Below are 17,294 nucleotides of genomic sequence, written 5' to 3'. Positions count from 1 at the left end.
CAGATCAATATTAGGAAAAAACACAAATGTAACTCCAGGATCTAGAACTTGATTGTCTTGAAGCTGTCCTTTCTACATACCTCTCGGAAATCTTCTTGTGTCCCCTAATTTAGGTAAAGTTCTTCCACTTTGAAAACCACTGTTCTGTAGTGTCCTAGATAAGGTTTCTTTTCCCCTCCTAATTAATTCCTCGCCTTTCTCTACCCTGCCCTCTGCCTTTGGAGGCTGATCTAAAACGGACGATGCCATCAGCCTGTCTTGCTCTCTGGCTTCTCATTAGGCTTCTTCAAGGAATTAGGGAGAACAGTGAAATCAGGAGGTTTATTTTCCAGGTTCTCTTTCAGCAGGGTTTTCTAGGGAAGGCTGACTCTCTTGATTCAAGGTCAGAGTTCCTCTTAGGTGGCCCTTGCTCTGTGACTTTCAGTGTTTGGTTGTTACTTTCCTCTTGTCCTGTTGGCCCAAGAGCAGATAACAGCTGCAGGGGATTTCACTATTCTTTGTGATGTCCTTACACCATTTGAAAACAGTCCCTCTATTAAGTCCTCCTTAAATTATTTTACCTTAAGTTTGCTTTGCTGATACATATAGGAACAGAGGATCCCTTCTATGACTAAGTGGCTTCCACGGAGACTGACTGGGATGAGAGATGTTACTGAACAGTTCTTCTAGTGAGAGCACAATAGCTATTTCTGAACCAAACCTCAACAGATAAACTTGGTATTATGGCTCGTCAATACACAGATCCAGAGAATGACTGCTTCAGCTGACATCATTCAAAATGAATACAATGAGAACATGGATAGTCCGTTCTGGATCATTTCCTGCCCACATCTTTATGCTTGGCAAAGGAGGGATAATTTGACAGACAAACACCAAAGGAGGAATGTCAAACATACAGTACGTACATTCTTCCATCACTGTCTCTCATTTACCCCTTATTTATATACAATTATGTCTTTTGTTGTTTGCAAATTGTTTCTTAGATGTCAGTATCCTCTTCTTAGCTAGATTTTAAGTTTCATGGATATATAAACCAAAGACTTACATTTTGGAGCTGAGCTGCCACTGAGCTCCCGGATGGCTCCGTTGGTTGGAGCTCGGGCTCTCAGCCACCAGGTTGCCGGGTTCCACTCCCGATGACTGGATCTGTAGCTGAGCTGCGCCCTCCACAACTAAGATTGGAAGGACAACTTGACTTGGGTGGAACTGATGAGTCCTGGGAAAAACACACCACTGTTCCCCAATAAAAAGTCCTGGAAATACTGTTCCCCAATAAAGTCCTGTTCCCCTTAAATGGTGGTTTAAAAAATACATATAGTGGTTTAAATTTTTGATGACATATAAAGAATGGTTCCTTTAAAAATGAAACAGAATAAAAAGTATCTTGAGAAGACAGGAGGGAGGCTATCTGCAAGCCGCGATTCTCCCCCGTAAGAAGGTAACTTAGATGGTTCTTGGGGATGGCCAGATTCTATTTGGATCCCTAATTTTGGGTTAGTAGCCAAGTCTCTCTATGAAGGCTTGAAAGGGAAGAATGATGAATCATTTGAATGGAGCTCAATGTGAAAGGGCTCTTTGGGAACTCAAGTGACAGCTGACTCAATTCCCAGCCTTGGGTCCCCTGGATTTAACAAAGACTTGGTTTCTATTATATGTACATGAGAGACAGGAACTAGCACTTGGGGTCTTAACTCCGAAGCTTAGACCTCTGACCTGGGTAATTGCTTATTTTTCTAAACAATTAGATCAGACAGCCAAAGGATGGCCTCCTTTCCTTAGAGCGGTTGCACTATAGTCACTCTCTTAGAAGAGAGAGAAAATTTGACTTTTGGACAACCTGTAGCCATCTGGACCTCACACCAGGTTCAATCTCTGATAAACTCCAAGGGGACAGAATGATTGTCGCCTGGGAGATCAATCCAGGCCATGCTCGTAAACAACCCAGTTGTCACCATAAAAACATGCCACATTTTAAACCCAGCCACTCTATTCCCAATTGAGCTGGGGGATCTGGAACATAACTGCATAGAAAATACAAATATACTTCATCTGGGCAGACCTAGAAAGTGAACCCCTCCCAAATATGGAAGAAGAATGGTTTGCCAAACTAAGCAGATAAAAGACTAGCAACTGTCACCCTAAATGAAATGATAGTAGAGGCCCTGCCTCCTGGGACGACCACTCAAAAGGCTGAGTTAATAGCCCTCACTAGGCCCTAGAATTGGGAAAAGGAAAGACCCTGAACATCCCGGAATGCTTTTCTCCATTCTACATGTCCATGGGACCATCTGGAAGGAGAAAGGCATGTTAACTGCAGGGGGGAAAAAACAGGTTAGACATGGCCTTATCATACTCAAACTCTTACAAGCTGTTCAGCTTCCCCAACAGGTCACTGTTATCCAATGTAAGGGACACCAAAAGAGAAATGCTAAAGTAGTAAAAGGAAATAATAAGGCGGTCAAAAGAGCTGCTCAAAACCAAGTTATTCAGTAATTGCCCCTTTTAGCTGGAAAGGCTAACGCATCAAATTATTCCCCAGTACATACAGAGGTGGAATTCAATAAGGTAGAAAGATGGGGCTTCCAATGGTACCCTATCAGTTGTGGGTGGCTAACCAACCAATATGGGCAATACTTCTTTGCTAAAACTACAGCTCTATATGCAATCAGGGAGGCCCATCAAGACCCCATTAGGGGAAGGAAGCTTTATATTATTGGCTAATACACAACATGGCAATTGCAGGTTTATGAGCCTGTAATGCCAATAGCCCAACACTTGGCCCCCGCAATTTCAGGGATGAGGCACAATCAAATGAGGGGAGCATAACCTGGGGAGGACTGGCAAGTGAACTTCACTGTCATGCCTAGAGCACCAGGTAACTTCAGATACCTCCTAGCACTAGTTGACACCTCTCTGGTTGTGTAGAAGCCTTCCTCACCAGGAATGAGACACCAATAGAAGTGACAAAGGCCCTATTGAAGGAAATGATTCCTAGGTTTGGGCTCCCAAAATCTTTACAGAGTGACAGTGGGCCAGCATTTCTCTCTCAGATTACAAAAGGTGTTACCAAAGCCTCAAGAGTCAAATGGGTACTGCACTCAGCTTGGAGATTTCAACCATCAGGGAAGGTGGAAAGGGCTAATCAGACCCTTGAGAGAACTTTATCCAATTAATGCCAGGAAACACAAACTATTGGGTAAGGCTCCTTCCAGTGGCCTTACTGCATATATGCCTAGTTCCAAAAGAAAAGTTAAAATTGAGTGATTCAAGTTAATGTATAGATTTCCAATTTCCTAGAACCTGGAACAGAGACCACTCAACCTCCATGAGCTAGAGCAAGTTAAATGTGTCCTCCAAATAAAGGCCATGAAGGCCTTTATGGCCTATGGAAATCAGGGACTACCAGCTCCCACAGATTTAACCCTTCATCCCTTCCAACCTGGAGACTGGGTGTATCTCAAGACATGGAAAACAGGGAGTCCTCAGGACCAGCTCACCCCAAAATGAAAGAGACCTTCTGTGGGGACAGAGCCAGGGGTGCAGTTTCCAGGCTCTCGGCCTCACGTGGAAAGGTGCTGGCTCAGGTAGAAAATGGCCATCAACTGTGATTGGATGGCCATCAGCTGTGGCGAGTTGGCTGTCAGCTGTAACCAGTGAGCCATTGGCCACTAATATAACTACCATGGCTGTGCTAACAGAAAATGGGCGCTAGCAAGAAGATGGTGGCTGGCAAGCGCCAATTGCAGTTAGCAGGGCGGAGTGCGGGTTGCGGATTACGGAGAGGTGGACAGCAGGTTGCGGATAGTGTGGCTCCTGCTTCCTGTGTCTCCAACCCAGCCGCCAGTGAGAAGATAGTGGTATGACTCCCCTATCTATGGCTCCGTGGGTGTTCCTTTTTGGCCTCATCATGTCCTGCGTTCTTGTGTGGGGAGCGGGACTAGAGAACCCGCATGACACCCCGGCGTGACACATGGTGCAGCAAGCAGGGTACGGTGCCGACCAAAGCTCTCCAAAGGGCGGTGGAGCAGTTTGTGTGTATGAACACTCAGTCTCAGGAAGACCAGGAGGAGCAGCGGCCGGAGAGCTGGACCCCCGTGGAGGGGTGGGAAGACGTGGCCAGTACCCCAATCAGCACACGCCGGAGAAAGTGAAGGTCATCGCGGCCCTGTGGGCTTGGAAGTTCTTGCTGAGGCAGCTCGGATGCGGGACTTGTCCCAGGAGGAAACGCTTGCTGAGTCCTCCATGGGAAATGGGGATGAGGTCAAGGTCGTCCCTCACTCCCAGGACAGCCCTGGCGAATGACAGTGGACTATGGGGAATTGCCTTCCATCCCTGATTTGATGGATCGCTTGACTCTTTGCTTGGAAATGTACCAAGTGATCATTTCTCAGTGATCTTATCATTAGATTTATAACAGTAGAGGATATAAAGACAACAGAGGTCGCACACTTAAATAGGCACCTTATGTACTCAATTTCTACTTGTTCTTTCCTGATAAAAGTTAAAAAAAAAAAGGCCCAAGTATCTGGACCAGCCAGTGGCTCAAGTGGTTGGAGCTCCAGGCTCCTAATGCTGAGGTTGCAGGTTCGATTCTCGTACTGTTTGCACCAGCTTATTATTGTTGCTCTCAGTAAACATATTTCCATAATAATTTACATTTACAGAATGCTTTCACAATCGTTTCTCAGTGATCCTGTTTTATCATTAGATTCACAACAGTAGAGGATACAAAGACAACAGAGGTCGCACATTTAAATATGCGCCCTATGTACTCGTTTTCTACTTGTTCTTTCATGATAAAAGTTAAAAAAAAAGGACCCAAGTATCCGGGCGGGCCTGTGGCCCAGTGGTTGGAGCTCCTGCTCCTAATGCCGAGGCCGCCGGTTCGATTCCCACAGGGCCAGTAGGCTGCGTGAGCTGCCGGGGGGCTGTGAGCTACCGTGTGCTGCCACGAGTGGCCCAGCAGCCAGTGTGTGTCGCTGCGTAATGCAGCTGAGCGGCTGCTGAGTGCTACCGTGCGCCAGCCATGAGTGGCCGGCAACCCGTGCGGCCATCAGCCATCATTGTGCTACTGTGTGTTTCCAGGGCTGCCGTGTGCTGCCCTGAGTGGCCGGCAGCCATCTTGTGCGGTGTGTTGGGCGCCTGGTGTGCTACCCTGGGCTGCCACTGGGCGGCGGCAGCGTGGGTAGCTCTGTGAGAGCAAATAGGCCGACTGGGCCCATAATGGGCCAGGGAGCTTGTCCTACAACACAACTAGACTGAAACAACGGTGGAGGGAGGCAGGAAAAGGGGAGGAGAAGGAATTGACTTTCTCACTTTTGGGAGCATTGGGGAGCAAGTTCGAAGGGGAAAAAAGAAAACTTTTGTTGGAATTGCCTTTAAAGAATTACTTTCTCATTTTGGGAGCAAGTTCGAAATTGAGACTATCTTATGAGACTTAGAAATTGTTTTTGAGAACATGATGGCCATTGTTTAAATAGGGACATATACTGATGATGTGCCTACTTTGGGGAAGTAAATGCAACTTGTTACATTAAGTGAGGGGTTATTTAAATACCTTCAAGCAAATTACTTGGGCATAAGACAATAAAAGAAATAACGAAATAATGAAAAAAATAAGTAAGTGTCCCACATTGCAGGTGAAAATAAAAAAAATAACTTCATTGCAAAAAACAAACGAGAAGCTTCTCTTATTGAAGGTGGGGATAGGGATGGGGGATGTTTCTTTTTTCTTTCTTCTTTTTTTGTCTCTTGAGGTGTCCATTAAGTTATATCTGCTAAAGCCTAGGGCTTCCCTGACACATTTAATAACAGAAAAGTGACTAGGTTTGACTTCAAGCAGACCTGGATTTGCTAGACCACATACATGTAGTGGTTTACATTTTTGATGATAAAGAATGGTTCCTTTAAAAATGAAACAGAATAAAAAGTATCTTGAGAGGGAATTTTAATACTTTTAAGTACATTTATTTATTTTTCAGAGGCTTTTTGCATAATGATGTATTTGATCATGTAATCTTTTACATAAAGCCAACTGTACTGGTCAAATGTTATGACTAAGCATTTAAAGTCAGTAAGAATTGTCATAAATGATTGAATTCAATCCCTTTCATACAAACATATTGGTTTATAAGAGGATTTTTATTCAAATTGTTTAGAAACTATGTAAACAATGTGTACAATACAAAAATTAGAAAATATAACCTGTTTAGATATTTTAAAAAATGATAAAAGTCAGGTCCACATTACAGCTACATCAGAAAACATTGACTAGGATGAAAAACCATTAACTTTTATTTAAAACAAGAACACATGTGCCAGACATTAATCTTCCGAAACAAATGTTACTAAATGCAAAACTCCTTGCTCTTCCAGTTTTTAATGTATTGGGGGAAAAGTACTCGATATAAAGAAATATGACATTGAAATGCTTAAAACTCAAAGAAAAGTGAAAATAAGGAAAAAACATAGTAGGAGAAAAGTTCAGACTTCTAAAAACAGTTTGAAGTCAAATTCAATTTATATTAAGAAAACTCAACATTTATTGAATGTTTGATAAGGGCCAGAAAATGTGTACAGGACAGAGAAAGGATGTATTTCTCATCATCAATATAATTCTGTCTTCCAGCAGCTTACTATTGGGAAAGAGGTTCAGTGTGAGTATACTAACAACAACTAAAATAGATTAGAGAATGAAGACAGAAAATCCCAGAGGGTTTAAAGATCACACCTGGAAGGATCTGGAAAGCATCCTGAAGGTAGGTTTTAAATCAAAACCTGAAGGGTCTGATATTTTGGCTTACTTGCAAGTTAACATGTGAGCCTGTCTGAATGATATATATGTATACAGTTGACTCTTGACCAATGTGGGGATTGGGGGTGCTGATCCCCTAGTGCAGCCAAAAATCCATGTATAACTTTTGACTCCCCTAGAAGTTTACCACTTATAGCCTACTGTTAACTAGTAGCTTTACTGATAACATAAGCAGTCAATTAACACATATTTTATTTGTTACATGTATTATACACTATTCTTACAATAAAGTAAGCTAGAGAAAATAAAATGTTGGGTGGCTGGTTGGCTCAGTGGTTAGAGTGCAGTGCTCCTAACATCAAGTTCTCCAGTTTGATTCCCACATGGGCCAGTGAGCTGTGACCTCCACAACTAGATTGAAAAAAACCCCCACAAAAACAGGATTAACACTCATTAGGTAGTGAATAATTCTATGCACTTTTTCATCTGAAAGTTAAATGGATAATGGATACGATTTAATAATGATACTCTCCATCCTCTTAATTTAAAATTATATATGACATATATCTAATTACTTGAAAATTCATTTAGGACAGTATTTCCTCTGTGTTTAATTTTTATGTTTTTATCAATACTTTTTAAAATTAACTTTTATATTTTGAGATAATTGCAGATTCACATGTGACTGTTAAGAAATAATACGGAGAGATCCCATGCACCATTTCCCCAGTTTCTCCTGATGGTAGCATTTGTAAAATGACAGTACATGATCACAACCAGGAAATTGCAATTGATACAGTCAAGATACAGAACATTTCCATCCCCACAAGGATTCCTTCAGTTGTCCTAGTCACACGCACTTCCCTTCTGCTCACCTCACCCTCTTCTGTAACCCTTGGAAATTACCAATCTGTTCATTTTTATAACTTTTTCATTTCAAGCATATTATATAAAGGTAATCACATAATATTGAACCTTTTCGGATTGATTTTGTTCACTCAGCATCTTTCTATGAAGATTCATAGTGATTGATGTGCGTATCAATAGTTGTTTTGTTTTTTTCTTATTGCTAAGTAGTATTCTTGGTACGGATGTACCACAGTTTTTTTTAACGATGCACCCACTGAAGGACATTTGGGTTGTTTCTAGTTTTGTGGTACGATGCATAAAGCTGCTGTGCACATTTGTGTATAGGCTTTTTTTGTGTGTGTAACATGTCTTTGTTCCTCTGGGATAAATATCCAAGAGTGCATTTATTTACTGCATGGTGGTTGCCCGAAATAGTCATTTCCATTTTACAGACACAATCAGAAATTAACAACTCAATATGGAAATTACACAGGAAAAGACTTTGTAAGTTGAATTTTCATAATTAAATCATATATATATATATATATATATATATATATATATATATATATATATATATATTAATACAGGAACATATCTCTGTATTTTGGAAACTCAAGAATCTGTCTGTATTAGTAATACTTATTCCTTATTATTAGTTTTATTCAATGACTCCCCAAGTGTTAACTTCATTATGCATATTGGCTTTTTAATCAACAGTTTCAAATCCATCTCTACAGCAAGTGCTCATTTCACAAGAATGGTAGTTGGAGTTCATTATGTGTCACTCTCTTGACCATTCTGAAAATCGGTTACTATCATGCCCTCTGGTGTCATATTCCCATTATCCAGTATTGAAAATGGTTTTACTTTTGGGAAGGTTTTGGATGACTTATTCAATTTCGTTACTGGTGATCGGTCTGTTTAGATTTTCCAGTTCTTCATGGTTCAGCCTTGGAAGGCTATATGTTTCTAAGAACTTGTCCATTTCTTCTAGGTTATCGAATTTGGTGGCATATAGTCCTTCATAGTATTCTTGGATGATCCTTTGTATTTCTGTGGTGTCCGTGATAACTTCCCTTTTTTTGTTTCTGATTTTGTTAATTAGTGTCTGCTCTCTTTTTATCTTAGTGAGTCTAGTCTATCTTCGATGTCACTGATTCTTTCCTCCATCTGGACAACTCTGCGACCTAAGCTGGTTATTTCATTCTTAATTTCTTCTATTGAGTTCTTAATCTCCAGAAATTCTATTTGGTTCCTTTTTAAAATTTCAATCTCTTTCATAAAATGTTCATGTTGTTCTTTGATTATGTTTCTGAGTTCATTAAACTGCCTTTCTGTGTTTTCTTGCATCTCGTTGAGTTTTTTCAGAACTGCAATCTTGAATTCTCTGTCATTTAAGTCACATATTTCCGTATCTTTAAGTTCCTTTTCTGGAGACTTTTCACTTTCTTTCTGTGCTGTCTTGTTGCCTTGGTTATTCATGGCAATTACCGATTTATTATGTCTCTTCCTAGACATCTACAGGAGTGCTTCTATAACAGATTGATAGGAAGAGGTGTTTCTTTTGTTTTCCAGTACTTGTCAGTAGAATGTTTTATTTTCTCTCCACCTGCAGCCTTTTTTCTCTCTCTCACATGGTAGTGCTATGTTTTCTTTGCACTATTCCAGCTTCTCACACAATGAGGGGATTCCCTGGGAGATGGGCTTCTCCTCTGTTAATAGTTCACCTGGGTCACAGGGCGCAGTGTCCTGGTGGGTATGCGGAGAGCTTCTGAAGTTCCAAAGCTCTTCCTGCACCAGATTCAGAGCCCGTATGTTTCAGCAGTTCTGTTTACTCCTGCAGGGATCCGTCCAGATAGGTGGGGCCAGGGGCACGGTGAGTTGTGAGAGGTGGTCCAGAGCAATGGTGGCGTCCACCACCACAGCTGGTCCTGCTTCCACAGCTCCCTCCCCTTTGCTGGAACTAGTTGGGCTGCCAATCTGTGTCTGCAGTCCACAGTTCTCAGAACAGCAAATATTCTGTTCTTTTGATCTGACACTACTACTGTTCCACTTCTAGCGCCGTGCAGGTGGGGGTGGGGTGAGCTCTGGGAGGGTAGGGAGGGGGTGGCTAGTCTCAGGGCCTAAGGCTTCTGTTCTCTGCTCGGCAGTGAGGGTTTAAACCACCGTTTTCAGCCTTCTTCTCTCAGTCTTTTCTCCGAGGTCTGTGCCGTGAGCGTTGGGTTCGGCCATATTATATGCTGCCCCCTCAGCCCTGTGGGCCATATTTGGAGCTCTAGCAGTCTGAGTTCAATTCTCTCCCTCAGCTGCGGTAGTTCCGGGATGCAGCAAGCTCAGAGCACTGAGCTAGATCTGTATCCTGCGCCTGCTCATTCTGTCTCTGCACTTCTCCCTTCCCTCCTCCCCCACTCGCGCGATTTGCCCACCTTTAGGTGAATTCAGTAGTGGGCCTCTTCATCTTGCCTGTCTGCTATGCAGGCAGTCCTTTGTGGAGTTATTGTTGTTCGATTAGTTGTAAATTCCAGGAGAGCTGTACAGAGGCCGACCTCACGCCACCATTTTGATAAGCTTCTCCACAATGTATGCATTTCTTACATCCACTTTGTCTTTTATCTTTGTGCCTCAAACAATAGCTTTGAGTGGTTCAAACATGTACAAGCCAAAAAAGTATAAAGCAAAATAAAATAGTACAAATCACATTTACCTGATATCAATCTTGGAATCCATATTTTTCTCCTTAAAGAATATATTATTGTAGCTGTTGGGATGGCATCCCTTAATCCTAGTTTTTTATAAATACTCCCTGAGATAAAGAGTTCAGGATTGCCAGTTTATAAAAAGAAAACACTTTTGTACGTTAATTTATTTGCATATGAATCTCAAATTATTGTAAAAATATGATAAACTCTCTAAAGGCAGATACTTTTGTATGCTTATTTCACCATTGCATCCTCCAGCACCTAGGACAGTGCCCCCATACATGGTGTATGATAAATACCTGTTGACAGAGTTAATTAACGAATGAATTCAAAATGGTAAAGTCTCTTCAGAATTAAACATTTGGAATTCATTCCATACTGGTAGCATTTTTGCTACCATGTTTCCCCGAAAATAAGACTGGGTCTTATATTAATTTTTGCTCCAAAAGATGCATTAGGGCTTAAGTTCAGGGGATGTGATGTCATCCTGAAAATGCTAGGGCTTATTTTCTGGTTAGGTCTTATTTTCAGGAAAACATGGTAAAAGTATATTTTGGTCTTTGAGATTCTCCCTGAAAACAAGACCTTATTTAAATAACTTAATAGAAATCAAAGGTAATGGTGATTCTGTAAAGTGCTATGTAGGTATGGCCCCGACAGTATGCCCAGTTTACCTATAGTTCATCTATTTCATGGCTTTTATCTCTGATGGTATCATAGCTGAAGTGCTTTTCTCTCAAAGTGCCTCCTTTTCCCATTCCTTGATCTGACCCCATCACATTGACTTCTGGTAACAAAGCTGTCAAAGGGATTTTTTTTCACATCCCACCTATCATCTTCCTGACACTAAGATGGAGCCTATTTTTCCTTTGGACCTTGGATGCCCTTCGCTCTACTATGTTGGCTGGTGAACTGACTCTCTGCTTAATGACCTCCACTTTATCTCCCTTTTCCCTAGGGAAGAACACACTCTCTGTTGATGGTGGAAATGATGGAGTGACATTTTTTCCTTTTGGAGAAGGTTTTGGAGTATGAATACGATTTTAACGGAGAGCCTGAAGCATGAAAGAGAATGGTATGATCAGTCATGATGGATAATTTATACAACTAGAAAATCGGTTTAGTTAGGTAAAGGGCTAAGGAAAAGACAGAAAAAGAAAGTGAGAACCACATTGCAAAAGATTTTGAGTTTAACATAAATTGAACATCCACGAGAATCCAAGCACATGGTTATGTTCTGAAGGTACAAAAATAAATAAAAGTCAGTCCCTATTTTTAAGATGCTCTCAGTTCTATGGATGAGCCAGATATGAAGGGTGTAGGAAAGCATTGCAGGCAGAGAGAACTACATAGACAAAAACACAGTGGCTTGACGTTGCCTGTGACTTCAAGGAAACAAGGACAACCCAGCACTGCTGGATGTGTGATAGGGATGGATGGAGATGAATCTTAAACAGCAGGCTGAGATGAGATGGGAAGTGCATTGTGTACCATATTTAGAAGTTTGGACTTTTTGCTACAATCAACAAGTGGCTATGGGGATTTTAAATGAGGATTAGCATGGTTCATATCTGATTTGCAACTGCTAACTTTGGTAGCATTATATAAATTGTGACTTGGCAGAAAGGTGGGACTAGAGATTAGAGACCAAAAGACCAGATAAGGACGATAAAGTGGTCCAGATGAGAGGTTTTCTGATCTAAGGCAGCTAGGTTTTATCATTAACGGATATTGTATTTTATGGCACGTGAGACGACGGGGAAGGATTCCCCCCCCCTTTTTTTTTGTCAGCGAGGAAAAAGGAGGACACCTCAAGCATGAGGCATCTGAGTTATCCAGGTGGAGCAGTGAAGTGGACAGTTAAAAATATGCATCTAGATCATAGTTTAGTCTAGACTGGAAATGTCTGTCTGGTGTCAGTAGCTTATAGGAGGTAAAGAAGGCCAAGTAAGCAGCCAGAGATTAGCTGAGGGAACTCAATATTTAGAGAGGAATAAAAGAAAGGAGCAGAAGGAAACTAGGAAAAACAGGAGGCAATTACGAAGTGGGGGGGATATTTCAGAAGTTTAGATTCCTACAGAATTTAGAAAGAAAATGATTTAAAGAGGAATGCATTGGTCAACAGTGTTAAATACTGCAAAGATGTCAAGAAGGATAAAAAAATGGAGAAGAAACACTTCTAGACTAAGTTCCATGAGGGCAGGGGTCGTATATGTGCTTGACACATATTAGGTTGCTCACAAGTATTTATGGAATGAATGAATAGATATACATTCTGGATTCACCTTGAGGGACACACAAGGCTTCTATTCTTCAATTTACTCTTGCTTGTGCATTACTTATTATTCAAAATGTAACCCATATGAGATATGGATAGTTCTCTGGTTTTCAAAGACTGGAGACAAAATTAATCTAAAAGAAACAAGACCACATTTTTCTAGTTAAAATAAAATGAGCATTATTCTGCATGAAAAAGGTTTTATGCCCTCATCATTTTCAAATAAATGATATATTATGCATTAAACAATGGAAGATGAATTAGCACATATTTAATTCCTGTGTCATCAGAAGTATGTTTCTTTTGACCTTTACAAGTTTAATTCAAAAGTTAATTCAAGTTTCCAACTAAAGACTATTAAGGTTCTGAGGTAAAGATTTAGGTTGCATTCAGAAAGATTTTAATGAGTTGGAAGTAGATCAAAAAAACATTTACTACTCATTTTAAAAAATGCTCCTGACTTATCATGATTTTCTCAGTGATATTTTTATAGTTTGTCCGCTATCAAAATTAAATCCTATTAGCTTATCAACTGTTCTATTAATTGGAAAGCAGCCAAATCTGTTTCAAGGGACCTAAGAAATACTTTGCAGACCATTTAAAATATATATCACTTGAAAGGAATTTGACTTACATATTTTTTTCATTGAAGAATCTTTAAAACTGTTACAAACCAAAATATGATTTTTAAATCTCTACTGCTTTGTGCACTTCTAATTTTCAATTTGATGTTCACATTCAGTAGAATATTAGGTTTTATATTCTCTTTGAAGGAGAGGTTTGTGAATATAATTAGTAGATTGTGGAATTTTAGTTGGTTAATACAAACTGATTCAGAGAAAATTCTCTTTTAGACAATCACATATAGATACTCCTCTACTTATGATGGAGTTATGTCCCATCATAAGTAAAAATAGAGTAAGTTGAAAATGCTTATGTACTGAACATCATAGCTTAGCCTTGCCTACATCAAACATGCTCCAAACATTTACACTGGCCTACACTGGAGCAAAATCATCTCGCCGCCCCTGACCAGCACCACACGAGAGCATCACACTGCAGGTTGCTAGCCCGGGAGAAGACCAAACTTCACAATTTGAAGTATGGTTTCTATTGAACGTGCATTGCTTTTGCACCATCATGAAGTTAACAAACTGTAAGTTAAACCATTTTAAGTTGGGGGCCATCCGTATACTCATATGCTACTAATCAGAGATGAGTAGGGAATGTAGATGTATTGTTTTACTAGTGGTTTGAGCTGCTTAGATTAGTTTCTCCAGAACCAGGCTCAGAAAAGATTTGTGGCCAAGTGATTTATTAAGGAGGTACTTCCAGGAGAAGCAGGCAAAGGAGTGGGAAGCTGGGTAAGGAAGGGGCCAGTCAAGCAAAGGTAGGGTTTCAGGCAATTTTCTTCTTAAGCCTCAGGTTCAACCTAAAGAGGAGCTCTGGAGTTCACCTCCGAGTGTCTCACTCTAGGCAACAACTGGGCTGTCTACACTCATATCAGCTGGTCAGTTGCTAAGGGCTGTGGTGAGGGTGGAGGAAGAGGGGAAGGCAAGAGGGGTACATTCAGAGCACTCCCTTTTACACATACGCGAGGTAGTGCTCTCTGTACTGAGGGAAAGGCTCTGAGAAGAGTCTGGGGCTTTGGCCATTGGAATCAAATAGGTGGGTACGGGGGGTGAGAGTGAGGAGGCATAGAAAAGGTAGATGGGATCTGAGGTGGTCTGAGCAGAGCAACAACAATATGCTTTCTGTAGTCGACACCTAATTTCTTCAAAAACATTACGATTTCCAAATCTCCCTAATGTCAGTTGAGTTTCTGATCCAAAAGTCCACACAAATGCGGTTTTATGTAACTACTAATAGTACATTTGTTTCTTGATTCCTAAGTTAAGAAATTTCCTCTTTGCTCTATAGACAAAAAGTCAAAATGCAGTAGAAGCACACTAGCTCGCTCTAAGGAAATGTTCTTTATTGCTCCATGTTTATTTAGAGAGGCTCCCCTTGTGTTCTAGCACAAGCTGTTCCCCAAGACATGTTTCTGCAGCACAAACAGGTATGTGATTCACCAACATAACTTCCACATCACATTTGACAAGTGACCAGTTTTCTCATTAAAGAGGTTTTCCAGATCCATGCAAAGTCTGTTTTGCTTTTGTTTTGGGCGGCCACTTCTCTCACCTTTGCCTTTCTAAAGTACATGTTGGTGTAAAGATAAAGAAGCCATATAAATCCATAGTGTGATGTTTTAGCTCAAAACTATGTCACAGAAATCTCTAAATTATTCCTTTCTCTTTATTAAAAACATGAGAAGGAAGTTGGTACTAAAGTTCCTTCATGGTTTGAAGTCACTGCTGGGAAGATTAAGAGAAGTAGTTTAAAGGATGTGTTAGCTTTGCTTTTGTGCAAAAGAATATTCTGAGCTCCAGTGTCCTTTGTAAAACTTCTTATTTTGATGAAATAAAATATAACAGAGATCTTAAGGTAATAGCTAGTATTTGTTGCTTCCACAAATACTTGTGGTTTCAAGTATTTCACTATTGCATTGACACTGTCAACCGGCAAACCATATTGCAGACTGGCAGTCACTTCCATTACAGAAAGACATGGCCTTCTTCTTTTGTCTTTCATTCCACAAAACAAACCTAAAATTAGCACTGATTTGCCTTTTAGGACAATTGCACAATTGCATTGTCTGTCTGGTATCCTTCTCTTCCCCCAATTACACTCCTTTCTATACTTATCCAGCATGGGGAGAAGGAAAGACAAAGCGGTAAAATGTACTCACTTCTTCCCTGGAAATGTGACCTTGAGTTAGCTTCCAAGAGAATTATTCTAGTTTGTTTTGGGAATGCACTTTAATCACTTAGTTGAAGCAATAAGATTTTGTTTTGTTTTGTTTTGTTTATAATGATTTTCCCTCCCCCTCAAATGTTAGCAAAATAACTTTAAAAGACACCAAAACTTAGACCCTTCTTATTGCCAAAAATGTGGATGCAAAGTAAGATATGTAGGAATGGAGCAGAATGGCTACTATTCTAACAAATCAGAAAAGCTGAGAGAGAGAAAATGCTCCCAGATATGAAATGAATGGTTCACTACACCTGTACGTTTGATTTAACTTCTAATGTATTGTCATTTAAGGTAAAAGAAAAATATATTTTGGGTTCTCTCCTCATTTGCTCTCAACATCAGATCATTTTGACCCAGACAAATGGGCTGCTCACCAGAAGGAACTTGGCCCAGTTGGTTCCCACCAATACTGTCCTTTTCTTTCCAAATTCCAGCCAGAAATCACAAATTTCAGATGAAGATTTTACATGTGAAACATACATCATCTGCACACTGGGAAAATGGACTCAGAAGTGATGTGACTGCTAAAGAATGTGTGGAGTAATGGAAAAAGATTTAGGTACCCCCTTACCCCACCCTTGGACTGCCACATTTATCAACATTTTACTTTCTTAGTGGAGTGAGAATGATATTAGATATGATAGGGGATACCCTGTACTCTGAAACTATGGTGGGAGAACTCTGGGAAGGCGGGAGGGAAGCCAGGCTGAGCTCACCATCCTTTTCCTCCCCCATTCTGTCTCACTCTTCGTTCCTTTTGATCTTAGCACTTTATTACTCCTTTCCTTGTGGTGATTTTTTTATGGGACATCCTTTGGGTACCACAATGTCTACTTCTGTTGACAAATTACAACTTGACAGCAGACAAATCATTGTCCTTTTGAACATTGATTTCTATCAGTGTAAAAAAAGGAAGCTAGTCCTTATATTCTTGCTGTCTTATGAAAATTTAAGGAGGAGAAAGTGTGCATGGGATGTCCTAGACGTCCAGGGTAAAGGTGCTGCATAGTGAAGCTTATCGACCTATGCCACGGAGATGTTACAAACTAAGTGAGATAATATGTGAAATATTCTGAGTTTCATGAAATCCAAGCAGCATATACATTTTAGCTGTTATGACTGATGTTCTGTGCAGCTGTATCAGCATTGTACTTGATATATTTATTCACTTCTTCATTAACTCTATAGCAAACTCCACATGGGCAGTGATTCAATAGTTGAAGGAAGAAACTGAATTAAAAAACCCCAATAAACTTGAATTAAAAAAAATCCTGAGAAAATAGACAATCATGCAACAAATATTGCACCCTTCGTCTGGATACCACCACCAGGCTGCCTATCGTGATTTATATTTTCCTTCTAGTGAAGAGGGAGGTGCGAAGGAGAGGTGGTAGTGAAGAGAGAGAGCAAAGAAAGAACAGTGTCAGAGTTTTGTAGTCAAGTGATTACACATCTCCTAACACTCAGCATGCTGAATGTGCCTCCAAACGTTAAGATATGGAAACATCCCTTTTGGAATGACTGCTCAGTGGAATGGATTTGAGTTTCTCCGTTTGCTACAGAAGGAGAAGCCCCTCCCCCATTAAACACCCCATTTTAATGGAATTCTATTTTGGAAAACAAAGGCTACACAGATCATCCTCCTGCAGGGCCCATTCATGTATCAAAGCATCATTAAAAAACAGTCTATCGAATAAAGTTTGCTGTAATTAGCAAACTACGTTTAGACAGGCAACCAGAAAATGACATAAATTAATTTAATAAAAAATACTTGCAGGGGGCGTGGTGGGGGAGGAGGAGGAAGCTGGGGAGCCCACACAACCCAAGTAGAAGTGAACCAGCAGACTTTGAGAAA

General features: G+C 40.5%; 1 long non-coding RNA gene across 1 annotated transcript in view; it reads right to left on the bottom strand.

Moving 5' to 3' along the window:
• Positions 1 to 6,063: 6,063 nt before the first annotated feature.
• Positions 6,064 to 17,294, bottom strand: part of LOC141572826 (uncharacterized) — a 33,397-nt gene continuing 22,166 nt past the window's right edge. Inside the window, exon 3 of the long non-coding RNA XR_012498318.1 lies at positions 6,064 to 7,165. This is a non-coding gene — a long non-coding RNA (uncharacterized LOC141572826). The remainder of the gene's footprint in view (positions 7,166 to 17,294) is intronic.

The sequence above is a fragment of the Rhinolophus sinicus genome, linkage group LG07 (genome assembly GCF_036562045.2).
Source record: "Rhinolophus sinicus isolate RSC01 linkage group LG07, ASM3656204v1, whole genome shotgun sequence".
Lineage (NCBI taxonomy): Eukaryota > Metazoa > Chordata > Mammalia > Chiroptera > Rhinolophidae > Rhinolophus > Rhinolophus sinicus.
Note: the sequence above shows the minus strand (reverse complement) of the source record. Positions and strands in the feature narration are given on the sequence as shown.